This window comes from Pipistrellus hanaki (assembly GCF_964339955.1).
Source record: "Pipistrellus hanaki genome assembly, chromosome: 4".
Taxonomy (NCBI): Eukaryota; Metazoa; Chordata; class Mammalia; order Chiroptera; family Vespertilionidae; genus Pipistrellus; species Pipistrellus hanaki.
Window position 1 is genome coordinate 35,768,212 of NC_140506.1, and position 19,865 is coordinate 35,788,076.

General features: G+C 39.8%; 2 protein-coding genes across 15 annotated transcripts in view; both read right to left on the bottom strand.

Annotated features, from left to right (window-relative positions):
- Positions 1-1,867, bottom strand: part of POC5 (POC5 centriolar protein) — a 32,564-nt gene extending 30,697 nt beyond the window's left edge. For 2 of the 14 annotated variants that reach the window (XM_084881281.1, XM_084881280.1), the window contains exons 1-3: positions 1,746-1,853; positions 1,167-1,214; positions 656-756 (exon numbers count right to left, since the gene is read on the bottom strand). The gene's annotated coding sequence lies outside the window, so the exon portion shown is untranslated. Of the gene's footprint in view, positions 1-655; positions 757-1,166; positions 1,215-1,683 lie in introns of all 14 variants that reach the window. The other 12 variants (XM_084881282.1, XM_084881272.1, XM_084881287.1 and 9 more) reach the window with 9 other exon arrangements.
- Positions 1-19,865, bottom strand: part of F2RL2 (coagulation factor II thrombin receptor like 2) — a 505,949-nt gene that overhangs the window by 8,611 nt on the left and 477,473 nt on the right. The window lies entirely within an intron of this gene.

The following is a 19,865-nucleotide window of genomic DNA, read 5'->3' on the forward strand; positions in this document are numbered from 1 at the left end:
AGAGGATAAGATCACCAATGAAAAGGAGTGACAGAAAAATTTTTACTCCCAAGTCCATTTTACTCCCAAGTCCAAGTTGTAGGCAATTATTTTTAGAATAAACGCACATGTGTGTATTTTTCTAGTAAGAGAATCCTTAGCTTCCAATATGTGTTCAGAGGAAACTACAACCCTAACAAAGTTAAGGGCCACTACCACAGTGAGACAAAGGTTAAAACCACAACCACTAACATTTAAAGGGGGGAAAGAAAAGCCAACAAAGAAGACTAAAACGATCAATAAAACTATCAGGATGAACAAAAGCTTAGAGAAGGAAGTCAGAGTCACATACCAAAGAAAGATGAGCATTGGACAGAGTTCCTTGAGTTTGGCAATCAGGAAGTTGCTATGACATTCCCCTGAACAATTTCAGTGGAAAGTAGAAAAGGTCTCAACCACAGTGGGGTGAAAAGTGAGAGATGAGGAAACTGAAGTAGAAAGGGCAGATACAGGGAAACTGCAATATTAGAAGAAGCATGGATTGGGGCTAGTTTGTGGAAAGGATAGCTGAACTTTATTCAGTGGGTGTTACTGAATATACACATGGTAAGTAAACTAAATCTCTGCATGACTGTCTTTAGCTAAGCCAATTAGGAAGGATAAAATAAGCACATACATCTCAGCAAGGAATGGCTGCTTCACAGGACTTCAAATCCACCACTGTGGTACCATGGTCCACCTCTGTGTCCATCCACTTCTTCCTTTAGGGTGTGCTTGCTGATCAATTAAGTATAGGAGCGGGGGTAGTGGGGGTGGGAAGGGGTTGATTATTTAAAAAGAAACCAACGAACTGCAAAGTATGGCTGACTTATAAGTGTTCAACTACAGATACTGCAGACACGAAACAACTACTGTACTTTGGGGAAATAACGTTCTAAATCTTCCACCTGCCCTGCTTTGATGCCAACCAGGTATGGCAGTTTATCTGAAACTCTAAAACAGTAGCATTACTTCTCCTAGGTTCAGAAACAAAGGAGGAAAATGAAACTTGCTTTACTGGGTGGTGGATGTACATCAGTTGACCAAATGTTCAACATTTTCTAACCCAAAACGTCAGAAACCAGGAGACAAAAAGTTCCGAGTGCTTCTCTATTGCCAGGTAAACCAAAGTGCGTCTTGGTAATTACCTGGCTGGTGGGGAAAGAGGGCTCCTTCCGGGCACTCAAAAGTAACACCTAAGAGGCAGAGGAGGGGTGAGTTAGGTGCGAGCTGGCAGCAGGGTGACATCCCAGCGCCCTCCACAGACCTACCTGCAGGGCAGGGGCGGGGCGCGCGCCTCCCACGCCGAGGACTCGCAGCAGAGGGGAAAGCGGTTGCGAGTAAGAAAAGGACTAGTTCTTGTCGATCCTTTTCCACCCACCCCTGTTTTAATGACATTCTTATTTAAACACAATAAAGCGTTTGACATGGTTCTTCCCCGCCCCTTACGTTTTAAATGGCCAGAACCTAGGGGACAGGAACCGCTATATTCGAGGCATCCCTCCTCCCGCCCTCTCTTCTCCACGACTCGGGGGGTGATAACCTCACGACCCTGCCGCCCCCGCTCCTGCTGAGCAGCAGAAGGGCCCGGGTCTAGGGGACGATGCTCCCAGCCCGGAGCCCGGAGCCCGGAGCCCGGGAACGGAAATCTGGGCCAAAGCTCACTGTAAAGCTCACTCCGCTGCCTCCGCCAGGGGCTCGGGGTCGCCCGGGGCGCCGCTACCCACCGTCGCAGCAGCTCTCCCGGGACTCCGACTCCTCCGTCCGCGTCGGCCCGCCGCGTCCCTGCTAAACCCACAGCCAATACCCGGGCTCCCTTGGCAGCAGCCTGACAGTTTCAAACTGCAGGGAGGAACCAAGGACGGCCCTGGCCATTGGCCCCGACCTCCAGCAACCTGACCGGTGATTGGTCAGCCATCCGGGGGCGGGGCTTTAGACCGCGGCTGGAAAAAACAGTAAAGTTACTAAGGAAAGCCCCGCCCCCGGGTCCTGAGGGGGCGGGTCTTAAGGAACCCTGCGGAGCGTCTGGGAGCGAATGCTCAGTTCCGTTCTGCGACTGCGAATCGCTAGCCGCTTCTGAAACAGGATTTGGTTAGAGGCTGCTGAGCTGGGCCCAAGTCAGCCAGGGCGGGATGCTGTTGTTGTCTTTCGATAATGCTCAATCTATGCATAAAAGTCAGCTGCATCTACAGGTACCCTGCAACAGGATCACTTGGAGATGCTTTTTATTAAAAAATAACACATTTTTATCTATTGATATATAATACATAATCCAAATACTACATAAAGCAATCTCTATCATATAACTTTAAAAAATATAGATTTTGTTCAGATGAAAAAAGTGAAAAGTTCTTTTTAAAATTTACGGGTTTTTAGAATTTTATATTTAAAAAGTATTTTGTGTTGGGATTTATTCAATTTAAATGAATCATTATTTCCCCAAAATGAGTGGGTATGTATTTGAAGACCATTATATTGAAAATACAAGTCACTGATTTATATCTATGACTCTGAACACTTACAAAATTTATGAACCACCCAGAATTCTAAGAAAAACATATGCCAAGTGCATAGTCATCTATAAAATCAAAATTTAAATTCAAGATTGCAAAATAACATGATAGGTCTGTCCAAACTCCAATTCAAATAATTGAAATGACAGTTGAAGATATTGGCATCTACAGAATAAAAGTATAAATTTTACCATGAGAATGAGGGGATGAAGTTGATTTGCTGGATTTCTATGAATCAACACCCAAGCATCTTTAGAAAAAAACACACACAACTTTAAAAGTGAATAGTTGTCACCTCACTGGTATGGCTCAGTGATTGAGTATCAACCTGGGAACCAAGAGGAGGTCAAGGTTAGATTCCGGATTGGGGCATGCGCCTAGGGTTTTGGGTTCAAGCCAAAGTGGGGGGCATGCAGGAGGCAGATGGTCAATGACTCTCTCTCATCACTGATGTCTCTATTTCTCAGTACCTCTCCCTTCCTCTCTGAAATCATTAAAAAACATTTTTTAAAAATGAACAGCTATTAATTCATTCGTGGCCAGTGAAAATATAATTGTATTAACATAATACAAATATATCACCTAAATTACTTTAAATTATAAATAATCCTATCTTACTAAAATGATGAAAAATCTATATCGAAGGGTTTTTGTCTTTTTTTTTTTTTTTTTTTTGAAGCAAAAGTGATTGAAGAAAAAACTTAATGAATATATTGGTATCAAAAACTACCATTTAGAAATTACTTTTTAGGAAAAGTTTAATTGTCACTTTTGCAGTTTAAATATTTTTTACCCAACTAATAGTTTCTAATCACAGTTGACTGAAAACTGCAAATTTTCTCTTGTACACTTTGCTGATGATAAAATAAGATAAAAATAAAACAAGACTTTTTTTTTTTTTAAACGAGGTTTTAATTTACTATTTTAGTATTTTTGGTATGTATCTTTTCTCATCCTCTTCTGAAGATGAGAAAAGATACATAGTTATCCTGTTAACCTGTTAGTTAACCTGTCTCTGACCATACAATCCCAAATCTTTTTCAAGGCTTATCCCAAATATCACTCCTCCAAGAAGTCTGTAGGTTTAAAAAATATATATATATTGATTTCAGAGAAAAAGGGAGAGAGAGAAAGAAAGAGAAGCATCAATGATGAGAGAGAAAATCATTGATCAGCTACTTCCTGCACACCCCACACTGGGGATCGAGCCCGCAATCTGGGCATGTGCCTTTGACCAGGAATCAAACTGTGACCTCCTGGTTCATAGGTCAACACTCAACCAGTGAGACACACCAGCTGGCAAAGAAGTCTGTTTTTGTTTTGTTTTTTATAGTACTTGTTATGATCTCTTTCTCACTCATGTGCTTTGTATGCTTAACTCATTTTGTATTCTGCTGTAACTGCTAGGTCCTTTGGGGCAGGGATTGTGCCCCCCTCATTTTTCAGTCACCTTTAGGACCAAGCACAGACCTCACCTGCAGTGGGTCTTTAAAAAACATTTGCTGAGTTAAAAATGCTGAATATTTATGGTTTCTCCACCCTGTAAAAAATGATTTGTGTTTGCTGTTGGTGTGACCTCTTCTTCCCTTATTTTGGTAGGCCTGCAAATTCCTCTAGAACAGAGTGAGCCTGCAGCATGACTCAGCAACACAGGGTCTGAGTGTGGTCCCTGCTCTAGTAGTTTCCAGAGAGTGGAGGTAAGTTTGTCCCAGCCACACCAGGTGGCAGTGTGACCCACACTTGCATGGCCACCAAGGCAGGTGTATGTGGAAAAACAAGGCAGTGATCTTCAAGGAAAACATTTGAAAATAATTTAACACAAAAGGGCTAAGTGAACTCAATTTTCTATACTCTATTCAGATATTCCAAGACTCCTGTGATTTATATCATTGCTGCTAACAGGGAAAAGTAAAAAAAAGGTTTTATTATTCGCACTGTCAACAGGTACACAGGGAGAAATAAAAATATATCCTGGCAGGCCAGAGTAAATCTTGCATTTATATAAAGAAGTACAAATTATCATATTGAAAGCTAATGTTATGTTATTATTTTGTAAACTAGAAGCCCATGCATGAAGATTCGTGCAAGAATAGGTCTTCCCTCCCCTGGCTGCCGGCACCGCCTTCGCTCTGGCCTGGCGCCATCTTTCTGCCTTCGCTTCCACCAGAGCAGCTTTCCACCTCTCACCTTGTCACGTCAATTTGCATATTCCCTCCTTTTTGGCTGTGGGCACCACCTTCTTTGCTGTGGAGTTATAGTCAATGTGTATATTCCATCTTTATTAGATATGATATTAGAATAGCTTTAAAATGTACAATTATTCTTCAGAGTTCTCACTACCCTACTAGTAAAACATTAAGAGATTAATCTGATTATCAAGATAGTATTTTTAGAGTTATAAAACGAATGGATTTTGGAGCCGCTGAATTATTTGTGCAAAATGTTTTCCATGCTTTTAAATACCATTATTGTCTTAAAGTTGGGATTATAGCTGAAGTCTGAATTTGGGATACGATGAAATAGACAATTGCATTATTCTGGCATGAGAACCATATTCCTCTATGAAGAAGCACCCTCTGCAGTACTTAGTAAGTATCATCAATTTCATGTTTCCATTGGTTTTCTATTTGCTGAAACCCTAAGATAGACGAAGCACTCACTAACAGAGAGAAATTTCTCCTTGTGGACATTTGTCATTGTAGATATATCTGATTGCCCAGCACCCTTTAAACACTCCTTCATGTTTGGAAAATGTCTTAGCTTATGAGTTCCACTTCTCCAGGCTGAAGCTGAAAACTGGCTTTCCCAGGTTCCCTTGCAGCCTGGCAAAGGTGTATGTCCTGGATTTTACCAATTAGATGCACTTGCACATGGCTTTAGTTCAGAAGCAAGCAATGAGAGAAAGAAAGCATGCAGAATCTGTTAGTGGAAAAGATGACAACATTATAGTATTGGGCTTTTTAGGGGCATCACTGACAGAGTTTTTGGCATCTGCTCCTGTGCATCACTAGAACGGGCTGGGCAGCATCTGTGCCAGTCCTGGTGGAGGGGTCGGCCAGTGGCAGCAGGGGTGTTGGAGCTGCAGTGGCGCCTGCGGAGTAATTGAACACTGTTCCTGATTCTCAAGCCCTCTCAGAGCTTCTGTGAGTTACCTATTAGCTTTTAATTAATTCTTTTTTCCATCTAAGCTAATCAACATAGATTTTATTGTTTGCCACTTAAAACCCCGATAGAAGCAAGGAATAAGAAGACCTATTCATTTTTTCTAGACATACATTTTGGGATAACTTGTAAAAATTCTACCATGTTATAAATCTAGGAAAATTTTCATATGAAAACAAGATAGGAAAAAGAAAGAATATAATAATTATAATCTGGTACTGATTAAAGATCCTGTAACTGAGCTAAAGCAACCTCTAGTGAGTAAAAGTAAAGCCATTTTAATATTTAAGTCTATAACTAGCATGTTTTCTATAAATAAGGGAATAAAACATTTAATATTCAAAACTAGGGCTTTTAATGGTCATATAGGAAACACTTAAACTTGATATCAAAGAGGAATTTAACAAAGTACCAATCTTTTAAAAAGTAGAAGAGAAAACTGTTGCTTTTGCCTGACTAGAATCTTATTTCACTTGTAATTACAGAATTTCTCTTTGTTTTGGAGAGAGAACCCTTGGCCTGGGGACTACCCATAAGAAGATAAGAAATAACTGTGGAGAAGGATGGGGCAGAGGGTTAGCTAAGGCAATGTTGGTAGCACCATGGGCCACTTAGTGGTCATGAATTTAAAGTGAGTCCAGTCATCCTAGTTGTGTAGTTTTCTCCAAGTACATTCAGCTGATTTGATGCAAGTGTGATGTAGACAGTGATTTAATCTGGGATACCATTTAGCTAATTGAAATGCAGGGCAAGAATGATGAGGTATGCAAGGGAGTGATTCTAAAGACAGACAATGGAATCTAAGTGGGATAAGGGGGGAAAGGAGGACATGAGGTAAGTGAAGAAGAATGAAAAGTTGCAAGGCCCACTGGGGTCAAAGAACTGTAGTATTGTTAATAGACAGAGTGGGTGGGAGAGGAAAAGGTGGTGGTCAGAAAATGGAATCATTAAAATTGAGATTTAGAAAAAAGATTGCTTATTCATCACTTTTCAGTAATACCCTTTCTTTAAATCAACTTTTTAATGTATAATTTGTAATAATGAAGTTCATAGATTTTAAGTATATTGGTTGAGGACTTGACAAATATATCAACCTATGTAATTGCAATAGAAATCAAGAAATAGAAGATTGCCATCTTTTCATAGCTCACTTGTGCCACATGGCAGTCAACCTCCCTGCAATGGACCAAGTGTGTGTGTGTGTGTGTCCCCTCCACCCCCTCAATCCCAAATTCATATGTTAAATTCCTAACCTTCAATGTGATGGTACTAGGAGGTGGGCCTTTGGGAAGTAATTAGGTCATGAGGGTGGAGCCCTCACAAATGGCATTAGTGCACTTATAAAAAGAGACCAGAGGGGTAGGTGGACTCCCTGTGAGACACAGAGAGAAGATAGCTGTCTGTGAACCAGGAATCAGACTTTCACCAGACACTGATCCTGCCAGCTCCTTGATCTCAGACTTCCCAGACTCCAGAACTGTGAGAAACAAATGTTTGCAGTTTAACTCACCCAGTCTATGGTATTTTTGTTATAGCAGCCCTAATGGACTAAGCACTCCCCAACCTTTACCTCAATGATACACTGGTCTGATTTTTAAAAAATCACTATAGATGACTTTGAACTTATACTAGAATTTCATATAAGTGAAGTCATACGGTATGTACTCTCTGACCTTGGCCACTTTACCCAGTGTAATGTTTTTGAGATTCACCATGTTATTGTGTTTATCAGTAATTTGTTCCTTTTTATTACTAAGTGCCAATTCATTGTATACAACAATTTATTCCTATGTGGATAGATGTTTGGGCTATTTCCAGTTTGGGTTGTTATTGACATTCATATATAAGTCTTTTTATGGGTACACTTTCTTGTTCTTGGGTAAATACCAAAAACTACAATTGCTGCTATGTATTATCTGTTTTTACATATGGTTGGACTTGATTTGCTAATGTTTTATTTGGGATTTTCCTGTTTATATTCCTAGGGCTAAGGGAATCACCATAGCTATCAGTCGAAGAGGGAAACATATAGTCCTTTGCTGGAAGGTAAAGGCAAACCTAATCCTCTGGCTCTTTCCCTGTGTTGGAGCCATCATATCAACAGTCCCTTGATCCTAAACAATGTCAAGTGGAACCAGAATGCATATAAACCAGGTGGAATCACCCATCACCACAGGAAGAAAGGTACAAGCAATGAATATGGGGTCTTGACGATTAAGGACAAAGCAGATATTAAGGGGCCACAACACTTCCTTCTCACAACTAAATAAACTTGCCCTAAACTCTTACAGTATCTGTTTTGGAAGTTCTATTTTATATATTTTTAGGCAACCAATTCTTACGTACCCTGTGCTTCCTGAATTGAAATTCCTCTGCTCAATTACTGGGCATTGGAGTTTGCCTCAGTTTACCTCTTAATTTAGGTTGATCATTTATTCCCAAAATGCAAGTCTACAAATCACAGGGCTGAGAGTAGGAGCTGTTCTGCTAAAAACACGACGCTCAGAGACTCTCCAGAGGGCCGCCAAATTTTTGGGAGGCCAATGGTCTAATTTAACATGTATTGAGGCAGACGTTTTCAGTTGTAGCGGTTGTAACCACTAACCCACTGCACCTGAAGATGGGTCGAAAGGGAAGCAGCCCCATGGAATTACAGCTTCTGATACCTGGATCAAACACCCTCTTCCTGAAGTGAGAAGCGACTCTGGAGGGTAATTGCTTTAAAGACTGTCAAATTTTCCCAAAATAAAAATTACTTATTCCATAGTAAATAACTCAATTTATAAGGTCAGATTTATAACTGATTTACTGGAACTTCTCTTTCCTGTATACTTTTTAAATACCTGGCTGAACCTCTGGCATGTACTAAGGATATCAGTATATTTAAAAAAAAACAATTAATATTCCAAAATGTCTCATCTCAAAATTAGGCATTATGTAAATGTAGCTGAAGTAAGAAACAAAGAACACACTGTTCTCTTCACTAGTTTCAGTTCTTCCCTGACAATGAATTTCTATGAACTGCTTGGATTATTAAGGTAAATTGATATTTTAAAGCTTGTGATTATTTGTGAGGAAGTACAAATTGTAAAGAAGTAGGCTTTTGATTGTACATTTATAGTTATACTGTATATCTATGAACAATTGTGAGTAAAATACCTTGTTTTTAAATTGCTCATTTAGTATAGTATTTGCCAAACATCACTTACATGAATACTATTTATTATACAGTGTGAGGCAAAAATAGGTTTGCAGTTAAACTGTACATGAAACAGAGTTTATTCTTGTATTATTTATTAATTATTGTATTATTTTCCATATAAACAACTGTAAACCTACTTTTGCCCTACCTGTAGGTGAAACACAAGTGTTTTATGTCTTGGTTTTAAAATATTAAATTAAAAAATGGAGGGTAAAGTATCTTAGAGCACCATATAAATAGCTCATATGACTGTGAGGGAAAGGACCTATTAGAGTAAGTTTTCTGAACACCTACTCAATGAAATAATAGTTTTTCAAAATGTGTTGCTTGAATTCCTGCCATCTTAACCACAACATATAGAATGTAACCTATGTGTTCTGTAGGTGACGATTGCACATGTCAGTTCACCAAGAGATGCTGCCCTTGAAATTTATTGAAGTGCACAGATACAAAGGAGGAGATCAGAAAATAAAGCAGTGTAACAATTTGGGGTCATATATAAATGATGGGCCCACATCTTGAATGCTTCCTCTCTCCCCTGACTCCTCTCCTTACCACACCCATTTACTTCTAGTCTATTTATCTAAAACTAGAGGCCCAGTGCACGAAATTTGTGCACAGGTACAGTACTTAGGCCTGGCCTGCAATCAGGGCCATCTTCCCCGGCTTCTGGCAGCCGGTCTGCCCTGCTGCCACCCACCCCAGGTTCCCTGTTTGCCATTGGGCGATTGGAGCCTGCTGGCTAGGGGAAGGGACCAAGAGATTACGGGGAAGCCCAAATCGATAGGGCGATCAGGGCCTGCGGGCTGGGGGCAGAACCTGCTTTGAGCATCTGCCTGCTGATGGTCAATGCTTTTCATAGTGATCAATTGTTCTCCCGTCTGGTCGATTTGCTTATTACCCTTTTATTATATAGGTAATTTATAATATAAAGTTGATATAAAGAAGCAGATAATCTTGGTTATTTCCTCACAAATTTAATAATCTATTACATTTTGCTTTCATGTGGTGTCAGCTGATATATTCATAGGACTTTTCCTCTTATTTTTGTACCATAAGTCTGTTTATTACAGTTAGTAAAAAAGTGACTTTTGGAGACATAATACATTACTAGACTAAGGTCTGTGAACTTCACAAACTTTCAGCTTTCAGTTATAAGATGTTCTGGGGATTTAATGTGCAGCATGGTGATTACCAGTAATATATTATATGTTAAGGGTTCTCACCACACACGCTAACTATGTGAGGTGATGGATGCAGTAACTAACTTGATTGTGGTAATTATTTTACAATGCGTACGTATCACACTGTACACTTTAAATGCATACCATCCTTATTTGTTAACCATAGCTTAATAAATCTGGAAAAAACTATGATCTGTGTACTTCAAGGTTAGGAAAAGCATGAATGGCCCATGCTTGTCTTAGAACCAGAACCTGAAACTGGGATTCAAAGAAGAGTTCGGCAGATCCTTGAAGAGAGAGTCATTTTGTCCAGAGTTGTTTCCCTAGAGATCGTTGATGAGATGCCATAGGAACTCGATCCCTTAGCCCCGCGGCAAAGTGGATTTCCTGTGACGTTGTTCCCCGAGGACTAACTGGGGTTTATTTGGAGGGTGACTGGACTTACCAGCAGGGAAGTGGGGGCTTGAGAGAAGGAGTGGAAGGCAGTGGAGAGTGTGTGTCAAGCTCCAGTCCAAGGGACACGCACCCTGCAGGCACTAGATGAACCCCGGAAGTCAGAGTAGCGACGGAGTTTAGTACTTCCGCTGGCGTGCGTGGGGTGGGGGTGGGGGGCGCCATAGTGTGTGCGTGCGTGGGGGTGTGGGAGGCCGCATGGCGTGCGTAAGTGCGCTTGCATGGGTGGTGTGTGTGGGTGGACAGTGTGCGTGCGTGGGCGTCCTGCGTGGGGGCGTGCGTGGAGCAGTGTGCGTGGTGGTGGAGGAAAGCCCTCAGGTGAACAAGCGCCATCCTGGTATGAAACGGAGGCTATAAACACTAAAAAATATATATATATCTATCTATATATTTATATATAGATAGATATATATAGGTATATATATATATAGATATATATATAGGTGTATATATATATATATAAAATTGATTTTTTACAGAGAGGAAGAGAGAGGGATAATTAGAAACATTGATAAGAGAGAAACATTGATCAGCTGCCTCTTGCACACCCCCTTACCGGGCATGGCCGGGGGTGTGCCCGCAACCAAGGTACATGCCCTTGACTGGAATCGAACCTGGGACCTTTCAGTCCGCAGGCCAACACTTTATCCACTGAGCAAAACCAGTTTCAGCTATAAACACTTTTAAGAGTTTATTTGAGTGAAAGTGGGTTGGAAGCGGGCAGCGCCCATTGAACATGGCGAGGAGCGTCAGGAGCGCAGGGGGAGATGCTTACAGAGGGAAGGTGGGAGCTGAGGACGTGCTGGGCGGGCTACAGCTTGAAGCCTCTTCGGCTGTAGGTGATTGCCTTTAGGTTTCCACTGCGTGACCTTGAGGCATTTGCAGGCTCACCCAGGCCACCGCGGCCTGCGAACCGCCTCGGCCTAACGGTCCCCTTGTTTTATTGATTTAACAGGCTGCCTGCACTGAAGTGGCCTGTCCAGGGATTGGATGGGGCAACGGCAGTGTCCACTGTAGCTGGAGACCTTAACACGGGAACAGCCTCTCCTCTCAGCCCTGGATTTGTGGGCTTGCATTTTTGAGAACAAATTGTCAACCTAAAAAAAGAGGTAAACTGAGGCAAATGCAAATGAACGGAAACTAAGTGTTTTTCAGGAGCAGCAGAGGAATTTCAGTCTAGGAAACACAGCTATGTAGGGGAGTCAGTTGAAGGTTTGCGGTGGGCTGTGTTTATGGGCAAGGAGGGTGAAGAGGGGGGAGTCCAGCCACAGTCCAAGCAGGAAGTTCATTGGCCTGAGGATGGGGAGAGAGTCTTGGCGGAAGTTTATTGGTTGGGAGATACGTTCCTGGCCTTCTGTAAATCAGATATTTTTATGGGAAATCAGTCTCTCAGTTCTTAAGGTTCATTTTTCCTGAGGACATATGCATGAGATTCTGCTTCGTATCTTCTGGTTCCATTTTAGATTAAAATCCTTTCACAAAGTCAAGAGACAGTTCTGTGTTTCCTTTCATTATATAGTGTCTGGAAACATTGGTCTGCCTAAGCATGTCCAACCCGCGGCCGGGGCCACAGGCCTCCTTTAAAGCTCAATCACTATTAAGTAGGTCCAACATGTAGCCTTTTCTGGTTTATTTTCTAAGTAAGACAGTGATTTGTCTTACTTAGAAAATAAAACCATTTTCTTGTCTCTACTTGTATAATAATTTAGCTGCTGCCAATTTTAATTTCTTCTCACTCTCTTGGATAGTTTTATGGGGCGGGGGAAACGTTTGCTTTTCCAGAGTCACTTTACTCCTTCAAGTCACAGTTCTTAAAATTATAGAGTAATGATTCTGAAAACTATTAAAAGTAAAGTACTACCTATTTATAAAAACTATCCTGTCTGTAGGATGCTCAGCTGTGGGTGGGAACAGAGAGTACAAATAAACAGGGATTCTGTCTGGGAAGCTTTTCTTGTCTGCCGGCATCTTTTTCTTGTGTATCCTTTTCTCTCCAACTTCATTTGACCTTGGGTCTGTGTCTGTAATGGGGTCTCACGCATATACATACCGTTTCCAGGGCTGGAGTGTGTGATGATTAATTTTATGTGTCAACTTGACTAGACTACTGGGTGCCCAGATTAAACATGGTTTCTGAGTGTGTCTAAGAGGGTGTTACTGGGTGAAATTAACATTTGAATCCTAGACTAGGTGAAGTAGATGGCTCTTTCCAGTGTGAATGGGTATGTATCATCAATCCATGATTGAGGGCCTGAATAGACCAAGAAGTGGAGGAAGGGAAGATTTTATTCTTTTTTTGCCTGCCTCCTTGAGCCTGGCTGTCCTCAGTCTTTTTCTGCTCTTGGACTGGGATCTATACCATTAGTTCCCCTGGTGCTCAGGGCTTTGGACTCAAACTAGAATCACACTACTGGCTTTTCTAGTCTCCAGTTTGCAGATTGTGGGACTTCCCAGCCTCCATAATCATGTGTGCTAATTCCTCATAATAAATCTCCAGCTGCACCAGAATGGCTCAGTGATTGAGTGTTGATCTATGTCACCAGTTCCATTACCAACCAAGGCACATGCCCAGGTTTCTGGCTCCATCTACAGCAGGGTATGTGTAAGAGGCAGTCAATCAATGATTCTCTCTCATCATTAATGTTTCTATCTCTCCCTTTCTCTTCCCCTCTCTCTAAAATCAATAAAAACATTTAAAAATAAATCTCTCTGTGATATAGCCATATAATGTATGAAGGTAGATATAATATATGTGGCTATGTATATGTGCCTATATATGTATACATATACATGTATGTGTGTATATATATATATATATATATATATACGTGTGTGTGTGTCAACTTGACTAGACTACTGGGTGCCCAGATTAAACATGGTTTCTGAGTGTGTCTAAGAGGGTGTTACTGGGTGAAATTAACATTTGAAATTAATATATAAATAAATATATATATATTTATATATTATTTATATATTAATTTATCCAGAAGTATATCGATATATTATTTATCCAGTGGTTCTATTTCTTCAGAGAATCCTATTTATAGCATGTGACTGGGGCTGGACCAATCTTAATACACTATTTGGTTGGGTTCAGAAACTATGGATATTGGCAAACTGAAGTTCTTTTTCTGCCTTTTTGCTAATCTGGGATAATATAAAAGTGGGCAAGGTTGTGGTCACTGTCTTGATTCCCTTAGGTGGAGAGAGATTGCATGTAGAATGCAGCCAAGTAGAGGCAAGTAGTGGAGACAAAAAGTCCTGGAGATTTTAATCTCTGAATCTGGCTATGCTTGAGCTCAAGGCTTGGCTTTCTGAGCAAAATTTTCTGAACAAAATATTTTTTTTTTTTTTGCTTAATTTTAAGTTAGGTATTTAACCTGCAATAGAAAGAGTTCTGACTAAACCATACTCAGAACTGGCAAGAAACTCAAGATGAAAATAAGAAAATGTTTGTATCAGAAAAATTTTTTGAGAAATTTAGCTTGATTATTTAAAAAAATCTCCTTAAGTACAATAAAAACTGATTTAATATCAATTAGCAAGAGGTTTTATGAAACCAGAATATGTGTGAACTTATTACAGTTTTTAATACCTCTTGTATTATCATACCCTAAAGAGAAAAGGGTGGCTAACATTTCTGTTTCCTTGCAGAAGAGAAAATTACTCCGGGATATTTTTGTCTTCTGGCCTCCAATTGTAAACAAGTTTGTGCAAGTTGGCAAGTGAGTATATACGTATCTATTTTCTTATAAGTTTAATTCCTATGTGCAACTTTATTTCCAGGGCTGGGGGTTAGGGCATGAGGTGAATCACAAACATGAAAAGCTGTTGTTGATGTGCAATATTTACAGTATACAGTAAATCAGATCGCACTTGTGATTCCTTTGAGAATGGGTTGGAAAACCATGAGATAACACTGATATCTGGCCTTGGAAACCTGAAAGACCTGTTTTGGCATGGTGAGTCTTGCAGCAAATCCCTGTTCTCTCTTAATCACCAGGACCTCTCACTCCCATGGAGCAATGATCTCAGCTATTGATGCCCTCCCTTCAAAGCAACCCTTTGTTATACAGCAAAAACAAATGATTTATAGAGAGCCAGTGGGTCAAGGGCCTCCCAATGCAGAAATGCAGACCGTGTGTTACACCACATCACTGATCGATGGAAGCAGCTGATAGTGCAGTCTATAAAGAAAAATACAGAGGGTCACAGATGATTGGGACGAATCATCTATTTTCAAATTTTTTGTTTTTAGAACCCTTTTATACGAGTCTAAAAAGATACTGAAGAATGCAAAGAATTTTATTTATGTGGGTTATATCTATTTATATTTGCCATATTAGAAGTTAAATCAAAAACATCTATAAGTATTGGGAAGCTTACAGGCTCATGGAGGAGGATATGGTTTTCTAATATTCTAATTTATATGGAAAGATTAGAGTTTTTAATTGGCATAAAATACTGCGTTATTTTTTCTTAAAGTAACTAGAATGTGAAGTGAAAAATGTCCACCAGTACCCAAATATGAATAACCATGCTTTGCCAGTGTTTTTTCAAGACAGCATTATGTTCCAGGAAAAAAGTGTCTAGTTCAGCTTACAATTTACATATAGTTATTTCCCTTGAGCCAAACATTGTGCTTCATTAAACAGAGGAAATGCTTTATGAGTACTTTCCATTTCATAACAGAGAATGTTATAAAGAAGTATATTCAAGGGCCAAAATAGGTTTGGCTCAGTGGTAGAGCTTCGGTCTGTGGACTGAAAGGTCCCGGGTTCGATTCCGGTCAGGGGCATGTACGTTGGTTGTGGGCATATCCCCAGTAGGGGGTGTGCAGGAGGCAGCTGGTCGATGTTTCTCTCTCATTGATGTTTCTAGCTCTCTATCTCTCTCCCTTCCTCTCTGTAAAAAATCAATAAAATATATATTTTTTAAAAAGTATATTCAAGGGTTGGTAGCTAACAATTTTTAGAGCCTTATCAAGGACATTCTTAAGTGAAATTGGCTTTTTTTTTTTTTTTTTACCGAGTGTGTGACAATGAAGAATACAATGACTGCTAGGATAGTTTAGTGCCACTGCCTTGATTGTGCTAAGGTGCCAATGGTTTTATCCACATTGCTTTGTACTATCAGTGTAAATGTCTATATAGAGAAGGAGACAAAAATCATCTTAGTATTATTATGAAAACAGTTTTGAACTTGTGGGTCCTTGAGAAAGATTTGGGAACCCCCAAGGGTTGGCAGACTATATTTTGAGAAGCATCGATTTAAAAATGCTATCATTTTATTATTCAGAAACAGACTCATTAAGTACCAATTATTACTACGTACTTCAGAGTGCATGGGCTGTGTCAGTGGACAAAACAAGATCTCTGCTTTCCTGGAGGTTATTTTCTACCAGTGGTGGTGACAGACAATGAAAATAGATATAATAAATAGGCAAGTTCAGAGATGCATTAGGAGATAATAAGTGCTATGGAAAATTAAAAACTAGAGCAAGGTAAGGGTGATTGGGAATGCTGGTAGGTGACAAGTAGCAGCTTGAAATGTAAGAGTGCTCAGGATAGCCCTCATTGCAAAGTTGATATTTGAGTAATGTCTTAAAGGAGGTGATGTGGTTGTCTGGTGGAGGAGCATTTCAGTCAAGGGAACAACTGTATAAAGACTATAAAGTGTGAGTATGTCTGGCATGGTAAAAAAAGCACCATCCTTATATGTAGCATGCTTCCCCTTTGATGTAAATCATATATATATATATATATATATATATATATATATATATATATATATCAGAAAAATTCTTGTTTTTTTCATATTAATCACACTCTTTTTGGTTAGGTTTATTCATAGGTAATTTATGGTTTATATTACTGTTTTTATCCCATTACATCTTCTTGGTCATTGATGCTACATAGGCAAAACTTTGCAAGTGTATATTTATCTTGTATATGATTACTTTCCCAAAATTAAAAAAAATCTGAGCTTTTCAATTGATTCTCATATGAGCTACAAATAATTATGATTTGTGTTCTCATTTCCAGTAAAGTGTTTATTTTTACTTTCAGTTTCTTTCCTTTTTAATTAAACTCAACAGAAGAATGATGGTAGTGTATTTAATCCTTATTTTTAGTGAGAATGCCTTTAATGTCTTACTGTAAGTTATTTGGTTGGCTGTTGGTTTGGGGTAGATATTTCTTTTAAAAAATATTTTCTATTGATTTCAGAGAAGGTAAAGGAAAAGAGAGAGATAGAAACATCAATGATGAAAGTGAATCATTGATTTGCTGCCTCCTGCACGGCCCACTCTAGGCACCGAGCCCGCAACCCGGTCATGTGCCCTTGACCAAAATCGAACCTGGGACCCTTGAGTCTGCAGGCTGACGCTCTATACACTGAGCCAAACCGGCTAGGGCTGGAGTAAATATTTCTTATATTGAAAAAGAATCCTTCTCTTCCTAATGCACCAGATATTATTTTCAGGCCACAAACTCAGGTGTGCAAGAAAGATAACAGGTGAATTTGAGTTTTGGTTCTTTATTTTGTAAGATGGCAAGACCTAATCTCAGTCAGTTAGGGCTTCTCCTTCCTCTTTCCAAGGGGCTTACATTGTGCTGAGGTGGGAGGAGAATGAGCATCTCCTTCTCTTGTCTATTCCTTCATTTCTCTCTTCCTCAAATGTGGCTGAATAAGTCAGCTATGAGGCAAGGGTGGGAGGCAATGGACAGGGAGAAGCAGCAAAGATTGGGGTATTCTTTCTAATTTTTTCTCTCACAGATTGCATTGGAACGCGGTAAAAAAACAAGGAGTGTTCAGGGAAGTTTTCCTTACCTGGATCCCTGGTCTTCCCTTGAAGATTTTTTTTTTTTAATTTTGGGAAAGATAGCTTATGGTCCCATCACAGTTTTGTTAACTCACTAGCTGTGAGGTGAAGTCACAAGTGGGGTGTGGAGTGGTGGGAATGAAAAGGTATGTGAGGATCCCGGCAAGCAGTGGAGCATAGAAATAAAGGGACAAGGGAAGATGAAAGGAAGGAAAATTCCAGGAATAAGTAGCAAGAGAATAGGTCTGGGTTGGCATGGGCTGGCTGCTCTTACACATAAGCAAATTTGCTGGCTATTCCTAGTGAAGGACTTCCCATATTTCAGTTAAAAATAATGAAAAAGGAAGTAGGCATCACACAAAGAACTTTCCCTTTTCAATAATTTGAAATACATATACATACATATTTTGTATCTGAATCTTTTCTTCTTACTTATTTTTTCTTTACTCTTCTTCCCTCCCTCCCGCTCTCCATCCAGATTTGTAAAGCTGCCATACAAAAGGCAGGAACTTGGGACAATAAAGAAAGTAACTGCATTTTGACATTTACCTCTGGTTTTGAATCAAAAGTAGCTTGAGAGAACAGATAAGTGATTTATTTTGCCAGAGTGTGTTAAACAACAGAATGTTTTTATTTCCTTTGGAAGAAAAACATGTTCTATATTCTGCCTGTTCTTTTTTTTTTTTTTTTTTTTTTAATATATTTTTTATTTATTTCAGAGAGGAAGGGAGAGGAAGAGAGAGATAGAAATATCAAAGATGAGAGAGAATCATCCATCAGCTGCCTCCTACATACCCCCACACTGGGGATGAGCCTGCAACCAATACATGTGCCCCTGATCAGAATCAAACCTGGGACCCTTCAGTCCGCAGGCCAATGCTCTATCCACTGAGCAAACCAGTCAGGGCTCTGCCTGTTCTTTGAAGAATGCAGCAGGCCAGACTACTAACTCTTGAGTAACGGTAGTCAGCAGTGCAGCCTTCTTTCTCCGGATCACAGGTTGGCATTTATTTCTTAAACTGCAGTTTTGTGCTTTTATTTTTCCCTCTCCATCTGATTCATCCTGAGTCATGAGGAGCACGCTTTCATTATGAGGGGGTACACTGCAGAGAAGCTCACCTTGCATGTTTTGCACCATTAAATGCTTGCTCAAGTCTATCAGCAATAGTTTGGAGAGTCACAAAACAGGAAAAAAGAGAGAGTGTGTGTGAGGGTTCTGCTTGGGAGGACTTGGATTAGGAGAAAAGAAATTAATGAAGAGAGTTTTCTTATTTATTTATTTTTCTTTGTTTTTATTGTTGATACTATTACAGATGTTCTCATTACCCCCACCCCCACCTCCTTTGCCAGCTTCCACCCAGCCCCCGCCTCCCTTCTCCCTCTGGCCATCACCATGTTGTCTGTGTCTATGGGTTATGTATATATGTTTTTTGGCTAATCCCTTCACCTCCTTTCATCCAGTCCTCTTCTCCCTCCTTTCCTCTGAGAGCTGTCAGTCTGTTCCATGTATCTACACCCCTGTTTCTATTTTGTTTGTCAGTTTATTTTGTTCATTACATTCCACATATAAGTAAGATCATATGGTATTTTTCTTTCTCTGACGGGTTTATTTCACCTAGTGTAATAATCTCCAGGTGCATTCATGCTGTTGTACAAGGTAAGATTTCTTTATATATGCCTGCATAGTATTTCATAATATAAATGTACCATAGCTTTTTTATCCATTCATCTATTGATAGGCACTTGGGCTGTTTTCATATCTTGGCTACTGTAAATAATGCTTCCATGAACATATGGGTGCATACATTCTTTTGAATTGGTGTTTTGGGATTCTTAAGATATATTACCAGAAGTGGGATTGCTGAGTCAAAAGACAGTTCCATTTTTAATTTTTTGAGGAAACTCCATATTGTTTTCCACTATGGCTGCACCAATCTGCATTTCCACTAGCAGTGTATTAGGGTTCTCTTTCCCCCACATCCTCACCAGCACTTATTATTTGTTGATTTATTGATGGTAGTCATTCTGACAGGTATGAGATGATACCTCATTGTGGTTTTAATTTGCATATCTAATGAAGAGAGTTTTCTATTGTTTTCCAAAGTAATGTACTACTGTCATGATTCTCAAGCAAAATCTCTCTTTGTCATGATTCTTAAGCAACCAAAGAGTCATTTAGCAATGACATTCTCTCCTGATGAAAGATTCTATTTGTGCATGCTGGGCTCCTAGGGAGGGGTTAGGGTTGGGCTCGCCTTAGTGACAATACAGCATTACCAATGTCAGATGTCTTTGGTCATTAGTCTTTCCAAATATATTTGCTGGGAATTCCTCAATGGGGAATGGACAGTTATTATCTCAGTCACACTGAAGGGACATCTTTTTCAGGAAGTGGGAGCCCTCTGTTCCTTAGGAGCCCACTGAAACTGAGCATAGTTTGAAAATCTGAACAAAAGTAGCCATGTGGTCAATGGAAATTACTTCCAAGGAGATAAGATGAGCGTAATATA